This window comes from Triturus cristatus, chromosome 12 (genome assembly GCF_964204655.1).
Source record: "Triturus cristatus chromosome 12, aTriCri1.1, whole genome shotgun sequence".
Lineage (NCBI taxonomy): Eukaryota > Metazoa > Chordata > Amphibia > Caudata > Salamandridae > Triturus > Triturus cristatus.
In genome coordinates this window covers 857,653,638-857,670,910 of record NC_140595.1, presented here as the reverse complement: position 1 = coordinate 857,670,910, position 17,273 = coordinate 857,653,638, and positions in this window count along the sequence as shown.

The window sequence follows — 17,273 nt, the reverse complement described above, 5'->3', positions numbered from 1 at the left end:
TGCAAAACATGCAACTTGGCGTCTGTTACCCCGCTCCCCAGGTCACCCTCCAGTTCTGCGAAGAAACCATTCTTAACAAAGGTTTAGGTTTCGTTCCTACTCCTAAAAATGACCCTTTCACTCTTAATGTGGAATTGGCCCAGTTTTTTCGTAAACTTAAGCTCCGAGATTTCTTCGGAGACACGCCAGAAACTGAGGAAGATAAGAGGAAATCTACAGGGTTGCGCAAAAAGTCTACCTTCCAACCACCAAACCAGAACATCTCATGCCAAATACTAACATTCGAACGAGCAGTGCTGAATGACATAGAAAATATTGATTACCTTAACACCAAAGGGTTTAATAACCTCTCAGGGAAGGAACGGATGGCCCTACTGGCACTCAAAAACAACCAGGATATCGTTATCAAACCAGCGGATAAGGGGGGCGCGACTGTCCTGATGGACCTCGCGATGTACCGAGATGAGTGCATGAGACTGCTAGCAGACACGAACAGCTATGCAATACACCAAAGGGACCCCACGGGCCCAATTAAGATCAAAATCAAGAACATGGTGGAAGAAGCTCTAGGTAACGATTGGATCACGAAGCAAGAAGCGGAGTTCTTAATTAACGACGAACCTAGGATGCCGCGCTTCTACATCCTACCCAAGATCCACAAGGGACGCATGCCACCGCCGGGCAGACCAATCGTCTCAGGCATCGGATCAGTGTTAGAACCTTTGTCCCAATTTTGCGATTGGTTCCTACGGCCCATTGTCAAAGAAACACAATCATACCTTAAGGACACGAAAGACGTCCTATGCCTCCTAAGAGACCTGGAGATTGATACCACAAGTGACTGGCTTATAACTATGGACATTGAAGCCCTGTACACCAGCATTCCGCAACGACGAACTTTGGAGGTGGTAGAAAACATCATCTTGCGCAGGGAGCGGGATTTTGTTACCCCCCAACATTTTATCATGGAATGCGCGGAGTTGGCACTTACAGAAAACTTCTTCGAATTCGAACAGGTCATCTATCACCAAATAACAGGCACTTCGATGGGGAGCACATTTGCTCCCAGCCTGGCCTGTCTGTATGTCCAACAGTTTGAAGATGATTTCATCAATAATGCAGTGAACCCATTTCAAAACCACATAAAGATCTGGAAACGTTACATAGATGACGTCTTGATTGTATGGAATGGAACAGAAGAGAACGCCACAGCCTTCGTCCAGTGGGTGAATCTTCAAGATAGCCATCTAAACTTCACACACACCATCAATAAAAACCACGCAATCTTCCTGGACTTGGATATAACACTCACAAGTGAGGGGATCACAACTAAGGTTCATAACAAACCCACCGACAAAAATAGCCTACTCCTGTATGAGAGCTATCATCCTAAGGCCCTAAAACAGAACTTACCAGTTGGTCAGTTCCTCCGTATCAGGAGAAACTGTTCCGAGAAAAAGACTTATACTGAGCAGGCAGAACAACTCGAGAAAAAACTGGTTGAACGCCATTATCCGAGGAAACTGGTGAAGAAGGCTAACAAAAGAGCCAGAAACAACCCAAGTGAGGCACTTCTGGAAAACGTGGAAAAAGAGAAAACCAACAGACCGGTCTGCGTCACCACTTTCACTCCAATCTCAAACTCAGTTCAGAAAATTATTCAAAAAAGATGGCACATACTTAAACAGCGCTGGCAAACATTGGGAACCACCACTGTTCGCATACAAACGGAATAAAAATCTCAGAGATGAACTAGTACATGCCCAGATGACCACAAATGAGAACACAGACCAACTCAGACTCTGGGATCAACCACCCGTGGTTGGCCATTTTTCTTGCGGCGGATGCCAATCGTGTAATCTCACAAAGAACACTAAATCAGTGGACATTGGAACTAACAGACCGTGGCAACTAAAATCGTTCAGCAACTGTAACACGGATAATGTGATATATCTACTAACATGTCCTTGCCAACTTCAATACGTGGGGATGACTACAAGGAAAGTGAGAATTCGTATCAATGAGCACCGCAGCACAATCAGGTGCAAAAAAACGAACACCAAGTTAACCCGACACTTTACTGAGAAAAACCATACAGACACAGACCTACAGTGGACTATCCTGGAGGTCATGAAGAAAACGAAATTTGATCTCACAAAGGCTCTCCATGTGAGGGAACAACGTTGGGTGTACCGCCTACGCTCTCATGAGAAAGGTCTCAATGATGACATTCCATGGCTGCAGTTAACTAATTGACGAAAGGAGATATAATTCTGTCAGTAGAATTACTATACACAATGTTTCCCTCCCCCAATTTCCTTTCTTTGTAACATTAACACTCTCTAAACGATTTAATACACGAGCGATCCAACAATCAACAGCCATCATGCATATCTCTACTGCATGCTGAGAAAGAACGGGCCCCTTTTTACCGTCTTTGCCATCCTTCCCCCCCTTCCCCCCTCCCTTTTATGGGATTTGGGGCACTTATGAATGCACTCGTTTTATCAAGCGGTACTTGATATAAGGGCTACCAAGTTATTAAGATCACATTTATGGCGTGGGAATGTCAAAATATTACGCAATTTCCTTATAACTCAAGTATCTTTGTTTTATTAACACAAGGTTACGCTATCCCTCGCCGAGCAAGCCTCATTTCCAACGAATCTGTCCCTATCCCGTGCACTTCACAAGTCAGGCTGTAGTGCGCCCAATCAACGGCGACCTTTCCGTTCCCTCGTCACTTATTGGACGATATATTCACACCCCCAGGCTCTTCACCAAGCCAACGTCATCCCCAATGACATTGCGTCTATCTCTGGCACAGAGTCAGACAGGCTACAGCGCGCACTATGAACGGCGCTTTTTTCGATCCCCCGCATCCCATTGGACGACACACTCACACCCCCAGGCTCTCCACCAATGAGCTTCCTCGTCTCTCTCCCACGCGTACTCCGCCATCTTGACTACAGGCTCTGTGTCCCACAGACACCGGGAACCCATCACCTGTTTTCAGGTCCCGGCTCAATTAATATCATTAAACAGCATATATAAGACGGCGCCCGCTCTCTCCAGTCTTCGTATTCGGGAGGCTCGAGCGGACGCATAGGACACAGGCATATTCCGCTACGTGTTACAGTAAGAGTGTGGATGACGTGAATGACTAAGCAGCATGCGTGTGTATTATTGATTACCTTGCACTATATATTCTGGCTACCTTCAGTGTCCCTTTCAACTCGGTTGGGGATTCGCTTGCAATGATAGACCACCATTCTGTCTGTGTGTCGATTTTTCTTGAAGCATTTATCTTGAAGCATTGATTAAGGACTAGGCTATGTGTTCTTCTTCCCACAGAAGTAACTTAACGGTGGATTTCCACAGTCCCTCTTCCCCCCTTGGGACAAGTTGTCTGACCGATTAGGGTAAGTTTGGTAGCAGTACACACTGCTCCCAGGCTGCAATTGCTCACAAAAAGTGCACACAAATAGAGTGTCACAGAGTCACAAACACTTTATTCACTCTTAGAGTTCAATGCATGCATTGTATTCTCTTTCTTTCTCTTTTTCGTTTACAGGTACGTTCGCATCAACAAGTTCTAAATAAATTCTGTTTTTTACCTTGTCCCATAGGCTTCACCTTTGGAAGCACCATAGGAAGTGAAGTGTGGCCTATGCTACACTCACGCAGTGGTAGTATCTTACCGACACCTGGTAAGAACGGAGCCCTCACCTATACCTTGGTCCTGATGAATGCCGCGGACCCGATAGGGCCATTATGGCAGAAACATGTTGACCACACATAGGACGGTTAGGGGACATTAAAACCCTATACACCGTCACACATAATTTTTAATATCATATAGTTGTCAATCACATTAAAATCACTTTTGACCACTATAATGATTTTTAACCTCACTCACAATCTCACGGGCCCCCACTTAACCATTTAGAAAGTGCATCCTTGTCGTCAAGTGTATGCCCGCCCTCTATCAAACGAAGGTTTTAGAGGGCGAGGACTGGTCAATGATGAAGCATGACACCAGGTGGTGTGTGAGACCAGTCCGCAACTTTTTGTGAGATGCCCACACTTACGACGTTCCTGTAACTCGTTTTGGGTTATCACACTAGGAGCGGCTTCTTGTGGTAAACAGTTATAGTGGAGGCTGCCAGCTCCTAGAACCCCTGTGCCTCTAGTTCCCTCCTCCACAGATCCAGTGGAGACTTTTTGTGTGCTAACTTAAAACTGCATTGCCTGATCCGCGGAAAAATCCAGCTGCTTTTTATGTGGCAGTTGAGGGTGCTATTAGCTCTCGTACTATGACTTTGCCTGATATTGATTTATTTTTCGGATTGATATTACCACCTGATATGTGGAGAACTGTTTGTAAAATTGATGATCGTGCAGCTTTTGGGGCGTTATGGAAAGACTTAGAACAATTGGATGTAGAAAGGGAACCCGCACAGAAGCCATGTCAGTTAATTTTAGATCTTCCTGCAGCTATATTAGTTAAGTTAAAAACGATTATTCCCCCTAAAAAGATAGGATTGGACTGTTTTAGCGTCTTGTAAGCAAAAGGCAGATGAATCGGTCTCTGATGTCTTTACACGTTTTGAAGAAGCATTCCACGATTTTAGTGGCCAGTCATTGACAGATGACACAGGCAGACATCTGTTTGTCAATAAATATGTCGCAAACCTGTTGCCAGGAATAGCTAGTCGCCTAAAAGCCAGTGAGAGTTCATGGACTACCTCTTCTCCGGTTTCTCTCTTGACTATGGCTCAGTATTATGAACTATAGGAAAACCACAGGAGTGTAACCCATAGACCCAACTGAGATCAGGGTAAATGCAAAATATTTTCAACAATATCTCAGCAGGAATTATTGAATTCTTTGCAATTGTATGTACAAAACATTACAAACCACAAAGCAAGTAAAAAAGAGGCTTCAAATAATTTGATTAACGCGCCCGTAGGCGTCATGTATTTGGAGAAGATTAAGTGAAAAATATATACAGATTGTAACAGCACTACTTGGTATGAATACCAACACAACCCTAAAAAAAGAAGTGCACAATGTGCTCGTGATAATGGAGTGACGGCGCAAGTGACAACGTGAAAGAAACCATAGCCAAATGGCGCAGAACAGTATTTACAAAATATATACAAGATGAAAGGTTCAGAAAACATCCAATGTTTGTCAATTGTTCATTTGGTATTTTTCGAAATTATTCGGAGAACCAAGCAATAGAGGGCGCCGGAAAGAGTTTAAGGCTGATGGGCACTGGTCGACGACGTTTCGATCCTATTGAATTAGGATCATCCTCAGGACCAGGGTCGCAAAATTCAGGGAGTGTGGATAAGCAGGTCAGGGGAGTCAGGGTCCGTAGATTCAACGAAGGTACACCAAGCCGCCACAGACGTGTGCGGTACTCGAACGCTGCCTGTCAGTATTATGAACGGCAGGAATTAGAAGCAAAGGGTAATGAGGATAAAAAGACTATAAAGAATTAAAAACGAAGGTTATGTTGGCTCAGGCTAATGGTCCGCCTTTTAGAGGTAGTGATAGAGGTGGACGAGGATCTTTTTTTTGATAAACAAGTGACACAACAGAAAAACATTGAGCCTGTCGAACCACCAGCGTACAACCGCACAGCACAGGACCACTCCACCCCCCCCCCACCCCCCCGAAACTCTCCCCCCGCCCCTCCCCCCCAAACAGCATGTTCACAATAAATTGCCCAACCATTTCCCCCAGACCCTACGGTACTTCTTAAGACAGCCCCTCGCCTGGTAGAGAGTCCGTTCCTGTGCCGCACACCAGTCCACTCCAGTACTCCATTTGGCCAAGCTAGGCGGCTGTGGGTGCTTCCAGGCTGCTGCAATGTCTTGTTTCACCACCATTAGCGCCGTCATAAGGAATAGCTTCTCTGCGCGTGTGCCATCTAGGCCGTCAGTGATACCCTGTAGGGTGTGTCTAGGGTTATGTGGCACCACCCACCCCAAAACCTCAGTGAGGTCGGCTTCTATGCCACTCCAGTATCCCCCCAAGTCCGGACAAGACCACACCATGTGGATGAAGTCGGCCGGAGCAAAGCCGAAGCGGGGGCAAGCTGCGTCAACGGAGAGGCCCGCACGTGCAGACGAGCCGGTGTGAGATAGGCAGTGTGAAGGTAATAAATTTAAATAAGCCTCAGTTTGGCGCAGGCCGTCACCAGCCTGGGGGCCATAAGGGCATCCCGCCAGTCGACCTCGTCCAGGGGACCCACCCACACCTCCCATCGTTCATTCAGGCCTTCCCGAGGCATGGGGGTATTGTTGATAAGAGAACGATGTATCCTGGAGATACCCCCCCTCCCCAGGTTGCCCAGCAGGACCTGAGCCTCCGGGGGGCTGTGGTCCGGCAGTCTAATGTCCAGTGGGGTGTAGGTGCGTATGGCGTGTCACAGTTGGAGGTATCTATAAAATTGAGATGAGTGGAGGGAGAAGCGCGCCTGCAGTTCCGAGAATGAGCACATGCATCCCCCCGCCAGACATCTCCCAGCTGGGAGATGCCGAGTAGGTCCCAAGATTTAAAGCCCTCCAGTTCCGCAACCTCCCGCAGCCATGTCCCATGCCAGAGGAGGGTGGCGCGTGTCAGCCTCCCGGTCCACCGGGTGTGGCGGAGCGCCACTCGCCAAGCCAGGAAGATCGCTTTGGTGATGTCGGGGCAGGAGGTGGGGATGGGGGCGCCATACAGGCGGTCCTGTATACGGGAGAAACCTAGGTCTTCTAATTCCACTCTGTAGGCCGGGTCAGACCTTCCCCCCCCAAACCAGTCATAGATGACCAGGAGGCGGGTGGCCAGGTAGTAGAGGTAAAGATTGGTCATGTCTAGCCCTCCATCAAAGGTGGGCAGGCGACAGACCGACAGGGCCAACCGCGGTCTCCCGCCACCCCAGAGAAATCTGGTCGACAAACCCATCCAGCTCGTGAAACCAAGGCCGTGGGAAGGACACGGGGATGTTTTGCAATACATAAAGGAACCGGGGGAGAATCATCATTTTGTATAGCGCCACCCGCCCCAGCGGATTGAGTGGGAGCGATTGCCACCGCACCAGATCTACCTTGGCTTTCTTGACCAGGGGGGTCACATTAAGAGCCCAGCTCAATTCCGGAAGAAGAGAGACCCAGATGCCCAGGTACCTGAAGGACAACCGGCGGAGGGGAATAGTGTCCTGCCAGTCAAAACACTCCCGGGAGGGGTGCAGAGGCACAAGGACCGATTTTCACGGGTTTAAGTAGAGGCCAGACGCGCGACCAAAGCGGCCCAAGATATGGAGTGCGCGCAGTCCCGAGCACGCCAGATCGCTAAGGTACAGCAGGACGTCATCCGTGTAGAGGGCTATTCTGTCCGGCTCGAGGCCCGGCCATTCCCAGCCCCGAAGGAGAGGATCCGTTCGGATCAGGGCAGCAAGAGGCTCCATTGCAAGCGCAAAGAGGAGGGGTGATAGCGGACTTCCCTGCCGCGTTCCTCGGCCGATCCGAAACGGTCTCGACAGTGCCCCATTAACCAACACTCTGGCACGGGGGTGCGCGTAAAGGACCCGTACCATTCCAACAAACTTGGGGCCGAAACCCATGTGGGTCAGGACATCAAACAAGTAGGGCCACCCAACCGAGTCAAAAGCTTTCTCGAAATCAGCAAGCAGGAGGGTGAGATATGGAGATATCCGATGGCGGTGAGCCAAGGCCACGTGAAGGTGACGAAGGCAGTGGCGAGTGCCCCGATCCGGCATGAAGCCGCATTGGTCCGGATGCACCAAGGACGACAAAAAGGGCCGGAGCCTCTGGGCCAGGACTGCTGCGTAAAGCTTGACATCAGTGTTGATAAGAGAGATCGGCCGATAGGCCGACCTATCACAAGGAGGCGGCGTAGACTTGGGCAGAACCACAATCGTGGCTATGTCGGCTTCCGGAGGGAAGAAGCCTTTGGTGACCGCTTCAGCATAGAGGGCACCCAACCGCGGGACCAGGTGCTCCCTGTAGGTGGCATAAAACTCCTGGGGAAAGCCGCGGGGTCTTCCCCGCGGACGTGCGCCCTATCGCGTCCCCAATCTCCTCAGGAGAAATGGGTACCTCCAGGCTCTCCCAGTCGTCCGACCGAAGTTGGGGAAGCCGCAGGTTACTAGTGGCGAGCAGAGAAGCCAGGGAAAGGTCCGACGCCCGGGCCCGATAGAGCTGCAAATAATACTGAGCGAAAGCTTCCGCTATTGCCACGGAGGAAGATTGGGGCACGCCGTCACAGTCGGCTACCGCCGGGATTATGCGCGATGCCCCGGGGTAAGTAGCCAGCCGATGCAGGAGTGCCCCGTTCTTATGGCCCCACCCGTATACCCTCGCCAGCGAGGATTGCCAGAGGAGCTTTGCCGCATCAAGCGACCATTGCTGAATCTCCTCACGCAGAAGTCGCAGTTGCCGGGTCCCAGCCGGATCACCGGACTCAGAGAGAGATTGCTCCAGTCGCAGCGCGCGGGCTTCACAGGCAGTGAGCCACTGGAGTTGCTTCTGACGATGCCGTACCACATGTGTTTTGGCCGTCCCCCTAATGGTGGCCTTACAGGCTTCCCAAAGGGTGCCCGCAGAGGAAACCGACCCTTCGTTGTCACCGAAATAATGCGCCTATGCGGACCCCACCTCCCCACGGAGCGTCTTATCCTGGAGGAACCAGGCGTTGAAGCGCCACATCTGGCGGGCCACATGGGGCGGGGGGCCCAGACCGAGGAGGACCGGAGAGTGATCAGATATCCCCCTGGGGAGGATGCGGATGTCTTGGATGCCTATACAATCGGCGGGGGGACAAAGATCGCATCAATGCGTGCATGGGTGTGGTGGGCGGCCGAAGTATGAGTGTACTGCCGTGCACGCGGGTGCCAGGTCCGCCATGCATCGCACAAGCCCTGAGCCTCCGCCCAGCCCGCCAGCTGCTTCGCCCGCGCGGCGCGGGGCGCCGATACCGGATCCGATGAGTCGAGTTGCGGGGCCGAGACGGCATTGAAATCTCCCCCAAGAACAACAGTGCCCGGCGGGAGAGTTGCCAGCAAAGATGAGGCCTGCGATAAAGCCTGAGACAGCCCGGAAGGCGGCGCGTAGAGTTATATGAGACTTAGCGGCCGACCCTCAAGCGTGCCGCAAACGGCAATCCCCATACCAAGGGGGTCATGGATCACCCGGGTAAGCACAAAAGGGAGGGAGCGGCGCAGCAGGACGGCGACCCCCCGTGATCCGCGCGAGAACCCGGAGTGCCACACCCGGTCATACCCATAGCGCGCCAGAAAGGGACATTTCTCGCCAAGCAGGTGGGTTTCCTGAATCATGAGCACATCTGCCTCCGCGCGCTGGGCATATTTAAGGACGGCAGTGCGCTTGAGCCTGTCCAGTAAGCCGTTCACGTTCCAGGACAAGATGCGCACCTGGGCCTTGGAAGCTATGTCATCCATGGTAGCGACGGGAACGGAGCGCGCCGGGAGGGAAGCGGCCAGGGGACTACGGGTCCCACGCTAGGGGAGGCCAGCGGATGGCGCAGGGAAGCGAGTGGCGGCGGAGCGCGTGTGAGAGGCTGCATGGGATAGTGTGGTGACACGCAATGCGTGGTGCTGCATAAGAGGCTCAATGGAGAACAAACCCAAACCAAACAAAACATTCCCCCAAGGAGGAACAACCAACGAGTACCCAACCCCGACCCCCCACCCCCCACCCTACACTTCAAGAACGGAAGCATCTGTCGCCCTAACTGAACCAACAATTACAGAACCCCAAGCGTGGGTGCTCGGGTGTAAAGAGCGTGGTGGACCCCTCCTGAAGCACGGATTCCAGTGATTCGTCCTAGGTTACTACGGGAAAGCGTGAGAGACTGTAGAGCCCCCCACCCCCGCCATCGGGCAGGCTCGGCGCCTCCCCCTGTAGATGCTGGAAACAAACATTAAGTCATATAGCAGGGCTGCGGGAGAGGTCTGACAGGTCAATCTGCACGTTGAGGGGGGTGAGGACCCCCCAGCCGCATGAGATGATGTTCCAGACGAGGCAGAGGAGTCTCTCACTGTTCTGCCAGAGATGCTCGCAGACCGGGTCCGGGCCACCGCCGCGGCCCGTCGCTTCCGGGAGTGCGTGCGCTTCCTGCGCCGCGGTCATTGGGGCCCAGCTGCGTCTTGGCCCAGGGGCACAGTAGTGGGCGACACCCCTCCGGGCTGGCGCAGAGGTCTCTCCTCGGTGAGCCAGGTCCAAGCTGCTCTGGGAGTGTCGAAGAACAGTGTCTTGCCCTGGAAAACGACGCGCAGGCGGGCCGGGAATTGGAGCTGGTATTGGAAGCCCAGGGAGCGCAGCTTCTGCTTTACCTCTGTGTAGGAGCGGCGTTGTTCCTGGACCTCCCGGGTGTAGTCTGGGAAGATCATAATGGTGTGGTTGTTGAAAGTCATAGCGTCTCTGTCCCTAAAGTTGAGGATCCTAAGAATAAAGGGGCGCGGGGGGGCTCCCACAGGAGGTTTGGCCGCGAGCGACCGATGCGCCCTCTCCACCACGAACCAAGTTGACAGACTGGCCGCCGGCATCCAAGACTTAAACCAGGCTTCTAGGAAGTCGTCGGCTTGGCCAGACTCGACCCCCTCCGGAAAGCCCACCAGGCGGAGGTTGTTGCGGCGGGCGCGGTTTTCAGCATCCTCTGCCCGTCTGTGCAGTTTTTTGGAGTGGGTTGTGAGCTCCCGGACCTGGTCCTGCAGCTGGCGAATGTCGTCCTCCGCCGTGGAGATCCGGGATTCCGTTTCCGTGGGGACGAGGATCTTATGGTTCGTCTTTCCCTTCTTATACTCGTTCGAATCTATCTGTTGACCAGTGCGCGTACAGTAAGAAATTTGGGCATTTGGCTTCCAATTGTCCAGCACTGCGTGCTCAGCAGTGTCCACGTGGTCGGGGACAAATGAGAAATCGTTCAGGATATTCAGGGACTAGAGGAAGCACAGGTGATCGTGCTAGGTTTGATGCTAATATACGTGGGCAGGATGGGTTTAACACTTTTGATAGAAGGAATCAATATCAAATGTCCGACAATGTGCCGTCTGATTCTCAAGATTCTGCTTATGCATCGGATTGCCAAGGATGGGGTAAGGAATCAGTTGAAGTTCCAGTAGATCAGAGAGGTCCCTATGTTACAGCAAATGTTTTGGGTTCTACTGATCAGTTTCTGGTTGATACAGGAGCTACTCGTAGCGCCTTGTCTAAACAATTGGTTCCAAGGGCTCCCCTGTCTGGCTTAACCATTACATCGATAGGTTTCGATGGAACCCCTTCCCTCAGCCCACTGTCACAACCACTTGCATTCCATGTGGATAAATTTACTACTCCATGTCCATTTTTGCTTTCCCCAAATACACCAGACAATATTGTGGGTCTTGATGTGCTCAAATATTTCAGGGCTACGATACGATGTTCTCCAGAAGGTGTACGTGTTATCTTGAATGACAACCATCCTGTAAAGGAGAGAGCTTGTCTTGTTAAAGAGGATATTGCATTAGCTTCACTCCCTAGTACTTTGTGGGCTAATTCAGACACTGATGTAGGGCAAATGGTTATTCCACCAGTACATATTAGTGTCAAGGAGAGCGCTGTGCTGCCACGTTTGCCTCAATACAAAATTTCACAGGAAGGTGAAGAAGCACTCATACGTATTGTCCATGATCTCATTGAAGTGGGGGTTGTTGAGGAAGTTCCTTACAATGTTTGTAACACTTTTGACTAAAGATACTCCAATGCCCCTCCCATGGACAGATGAATGTGAGACTGCTTTCCGACAGTTACGACAAGCTCTTTGTTCAGCACCAGTGTTAGGTACTCCAGATTATACGAAGCCTTTTACACTCTATGTACATGAGAAAGATGGATGCGCATTGTCAGTTTTAGTGCAGACACACGGTGACAAACAGCGTCCCTGTGCATATTTTTCAGCAGTACTTGATCCTGTTGCTCGTGCGTTACCTGGATGCTTCCGTTCAGTTGCAGCAACAGCTGTGTCAATACGTCAGAGTGAAGGGATAGTTTTGTCACATAAGCTGTTGGTGCTAGTACCCCATGCGGTTGATGCCCTTTTAAATCAGACGAAGACGCAGCATTTAACTAGTGCTCGTCTGACAGGATACGAATTGACATTGTTGGCCCCTCACATTACACTAAAGAGATGTGCGACACTAAACCCAGCCACTTTGTTGCCATACCCGGTAACTCAGTCTCAGTCACAGGAGTCTTATGATTGTAAATTCCTTACTGAGGAACAGACAAAGGGTCATGTCGATTTGCAAGACACGTCCCTTTCAAGTGTTGATGGGGAACTATGGGTTGATGGGTCCTGTTTGAAGTTACCAGATGGTACAACGTCAGCTGCATATGCAATTACAACACTTCAGACGGTAGATGAGACAGCTCGTATTCCACAGAAGTCAGCTCAGGCAGCTGAGCTAATAGCTTTAACACGAGCATGTGAACTTAGTGCTGACTTATCTGTGAACATTTATACAGATAGCCGCTATGCTTTCGGAGTGGCTCATGATTTTGGGCTACTCTGGAAGGAGAGGGGCTTTCTTACATCCCACGGGATGCAAATAATGCATGGAGAATTAGTACATAATCTCTTGACTGCTTTAACATACCCGAAGAGAATAACAATTTTTAAATGTAGCGCACATAAGTAAGTAACTGATAAGATAGGACAAGGCAATGCTTTTGCAGACCAAACAGCCCGTGAAACTGCCATGCAGCGAAGCACGACGTCTATGTACGTAGTGAAGTCACAGGCTGAAGGCTGGCATGATACCAGACAGGAAGTGCTAGATATGCAGAGATCTGCTTCTGCAGAAGAAATTGAGCAATGGTCTAAGGAGGGAACATTGGACGATGAGGGCTGTTGGAGGAATAAAGAGATGAGCAAGTGGAGATTGCCTACAGCCTATTTACAACCTATGATTCATATGGCACATGGGCCGGCACATGTTGGAGCCTCCTCTATAACGAAATTGCTCACGCAAGTTTGGGAGCATCCAGCTAAAAAGATGGTGCAGTCTTGTCTGATTTGTCTTCAGCATAATCCTGGTAAAGGGACACAAACTCCTACAGGAGGGTTTGCTACGCCAACCGCACCTTTTGAAGTTTTGCAAATGTATTACATCCAGCTTGAGTGCTGTAATAACTTAAAGTATGTTTTGGTAGTGGTATGTGCCTTCAGTAAATGGATAGAGGCATACCCTACGAAGGACAATACAGCTCTCACTACAGCAAAGATACTTTTGAAGGAATTCTTCCCTAGATTTGGTGTCTGTAAACGTTTATGGAGTGATAACGGACCCCATTTTATTGGGCAAGTTGTCGGATATGTTCTGAAGGGACTAGGAATTAAGCAGAAATTTCACGCTGCTTTCCATCCACAATCAGCAGGGCTAGTGGAAAGGTATCATGCCACCATTAAACTAAAACTAGCAAACATACTGGCTTCCACATCCTTGAGTTGGCCAGGCGTATTACCTTTGGCACTGTTGTCCATTAGATCAGTGCCACATTCATGATCTGGTCTTACACCATATGAGGTGGTGTTTGGAAGGCCTATGAACATTTGGGGAATTCCTAAACCACGTCCCATACATGATGTACCATGTGTGTTGATGAGTGACTACCTATCACAATTGACTGACAGTTTGGTTTCTATTCATCAACAGGTTCGAGAAGCTCTTCCTGATAGGTCGTCAGGTGAAGGCCATGGACTTCGACCTGGAGACCAGGTGATGATCCGATCATTCCAGAGGTCGAGCAGCTTGGAACCAAGGTGGCGCGTCCCAGAGCAGGTGCTCCTTTCAACGAGAACTGCGGTCCGAGTGACGAACAGGAGGAACTGGGTGCACTCCACCCACTGCAAGAAAGTGCCGTCTACCTTGGTGGATCCTGCTGCCTTAATCGACCATCGGGACATCCTGGATACAGAGAAAGGCCAAGCCATATCACCTGACGAACCTAAGGGAGTCTTCCCGGACCACACGATTCCTGGAGTATCCTGATACCAACTGAGACAACGGAAAGAGCCTGCATCGTCAAAATAGAGTGGTTGAGCAACCGCCCTGGGTTAGTGAAACGGAATGCCGATGTGGCAAGGGGGGGGATCAGTCCTGTATAGTGTAGCGACACCCGTCTTGACCCTCGGTGAAGAAACCAATGGCTGCCCAGGGATAAGAGCTCCAACGATTGTTTCCAATGACAAGCTGATCATGTCCACAATGAGATCAACTGTTGCTAAGAGAAAGATTATTTGTGCTATAGGGTTTGTTGTTGCTATGGTGGCTGTAGCAGTAATGACTTGGTTCGTTGAGAAAGTGGCTCCTGCTCGAGAGCTTTTGATCGCCACTACTCCAGTATCAGTTGAACACCAATACTTTACGCTTCCCTACCATGAGCAGAAGCATCGACAATCTTATTTAAATAATACCTTTATCCAGATGTTGCATCATACTCATAATGCCACAAAAACTACCAACTGTTGGGTGTGTGGGATGATACCTGCACATCAAAAGAAGGGAGGAACACCTTTTTATTCCTCTCCCTGTGGTAAATATTCTTTTACCTAGACTGAATTTCATACGGAATCTAAAATAAAGTAAAATAGCTCAGAATAATAAGAGGCAGAATCCGTGGTATAAGAGGTTTTCTGAATGGGCTTTATTCCAAAATGGCCGACTCGAGTGGCGGCCTTCAGGTTCCGTCACCACGAGGGTTCAGGAAGTGAAGTACAATACTTTATTGACAAGAAGTAACTTTTATAGGTCATACATTACAATGAAACGAATGTAGAAGGCGTAACAATTGATAAGAGAAATGACATAGTAAGTATGTAATCGAAACTAGGCGTAATAAGGAGCAAAAAAAGAAACATGATTGGCTCTGATTATCATACATAGGTGGATCTATAAGATAATACTTAACATAGATGCGCGCGCAGCAGCATGACGTGTGATTGACGTGCAACTAGGGGGTGAAGGGGACTTGACATTTAGCTCTACATGTGGAGACGAGAAGTCTGGGGGGTCAAGTCAACCTAATCCCAAATCATATCTAACATCCTATGTTTAGAGAACTATGTTATCCACAAGGAAGGACTCTCGGACAGAATCTATTCTATACTGACTGTGTGTGCGTGTACAAGCGTCTAAGTGCCTATATGAGATGCGAGGGGCAGAAAACTTTCCATGGCAACAGGGCTATGAATTACTTGCAGGAGGACGGAAAGGCCGAGTCCTTTGCTTGTGAGCTAAAGGAGATGTTTACCTAAATCACTAGACAGGAATGCATCGGCTGAAGAGCAAAGTAGATAATTCGAAGGTGAAATACAGCTTCTTGGCAGGCAGGCGAAACTGGCCGAGGCAGGCACCGTTAGCTGCACAGGGAGTAGGACAAAGTTCATGGATACAGATGCGAGCTCAAGCTGAAGCTGTCAGAGGCAGAGAGCAGGGAAAAGGCTTCGAGGACAGAATCGGGCCTACTTGCCTGAACTGTAAAAATGGAGTAACTTAGCCATATAAAGTCGGTGGCCTTTTATACTTAGGAATCGAATATCCAGCCCATTGATGGCGGATCTGACAGAGAACATGTTGACGGTGGACGCACATATGTTTGCGTCTTGGAAACTGGAACTGGAGGGAACATACATGTACTTGTGACATGCACATAGAACCGTTGGGGTCCAAGATAGGGGACATAATTGATCAGGAAAATCCACATTTCCACATTCCCTCCTTGTCCCCTACTTGCCCTTCAAGAGATATCAATCTTCATTATTCCATTGATTTGCTCATGGAGCATCATTTCTTCTTCCTTCTTCTTCCGGCATTTTGAACGAAAACCTTGATATGGAATGCACGATGTGGCACACAGACCACAAATTGCTGGTCCACATTGCAGGCATAAACAGCAACTGAAAAGCATAAGAAGGCCAATACCTAGGAATGATAGAACTCTCCATCCCCAGGCTGATATCACACTCCAAAACCACCCGGACCACGTCCAAGTGCCTGGATTCTCGTGTATCTGGCTCACAATCTTATGAAGGCGTGTTATAGCTTTATATACAGATGGCGAATTTTCTGGTATGAATATGCAGCAGCTGGATCCGATGACCCTGCAAGCTCCGCCCCTATCGGCCAGGATGACGTCAAGGACAAGACGATTCTGGAGAACAACAATTCTCATCACTGATTGTTCCTCCGTCAGATTGCCTAGGGCGGCTATAGTCTCGTTTACTACAGCTTCAAGAGTCTTGGTTAGTCTACGTATCAGCTTACTATTCGATATTGTACCTATATAGGGAAAGATACCTTTATTGAAATCTACATACTTGTCCCATGCCGTCTCAGTATAATCGACAACTGGGAGATCCCTTCGCTCTCTATTGTGTACTAAATGAACATTTCGATAATAATCAGGAGGGGCTAGGAAAACAGGTGGCAAAAGGAATGCTATGTAACAGGTACCATCCCAATCTAGAGGCAGACGCATATATGCCGTCTGACCACATATAAAGTAAGAATGGCGGAAAGCTCTAAATGAGGATTTACCTTGATCACTATATTCTACTGTAGTAACGCATTGGCTATGGCCCATATGTATGGAACCAACTTTTCTTACACATAATTCACCCTTAACTGGAAATACTGACATAGTGGGCAGAATTAGTTCAACTTCGGATTTGACATTCAGAATCATAAGATTAGGTGTAAAATTACCTAATTTATACACTTCATTTTCTAGATCAGTTCCTGTTCTACTGGGGTGACCCTCCTTATTAGGGTGACAGACTTTGAATAAAACTAGATTCAGATTTCCCCATATCCAATGTTGTTGATAAACTGCTGTGTCTGGGTCTATGGAATTTAGTAAACTAAACCATGCTCCACAGGAGCCATTATGTGTGAACGGATGTGGAAAGAAAGGCAGAACTCCTTTGTTATTCTGATAGGGAGGGAGTCGGCCACACACCCAACAATTGGTGGCATTACTAGTCTGATGGGAATGATGTAACATACTAATGAAAGTGTTATTGCGCAGCGCAAGTCTATAAGATAATTCATGTGGCGGTAGGTCACTAAAAGAATGTTCAGCAGCAACATTATAAACATGTCTAGAAATAGGATGATATATGTGCAAAATCACACTCGTAATAATTATTAAAAGACTCAATAAAAACAGAATTAATAATGTCCTCATACAGTAGCTACG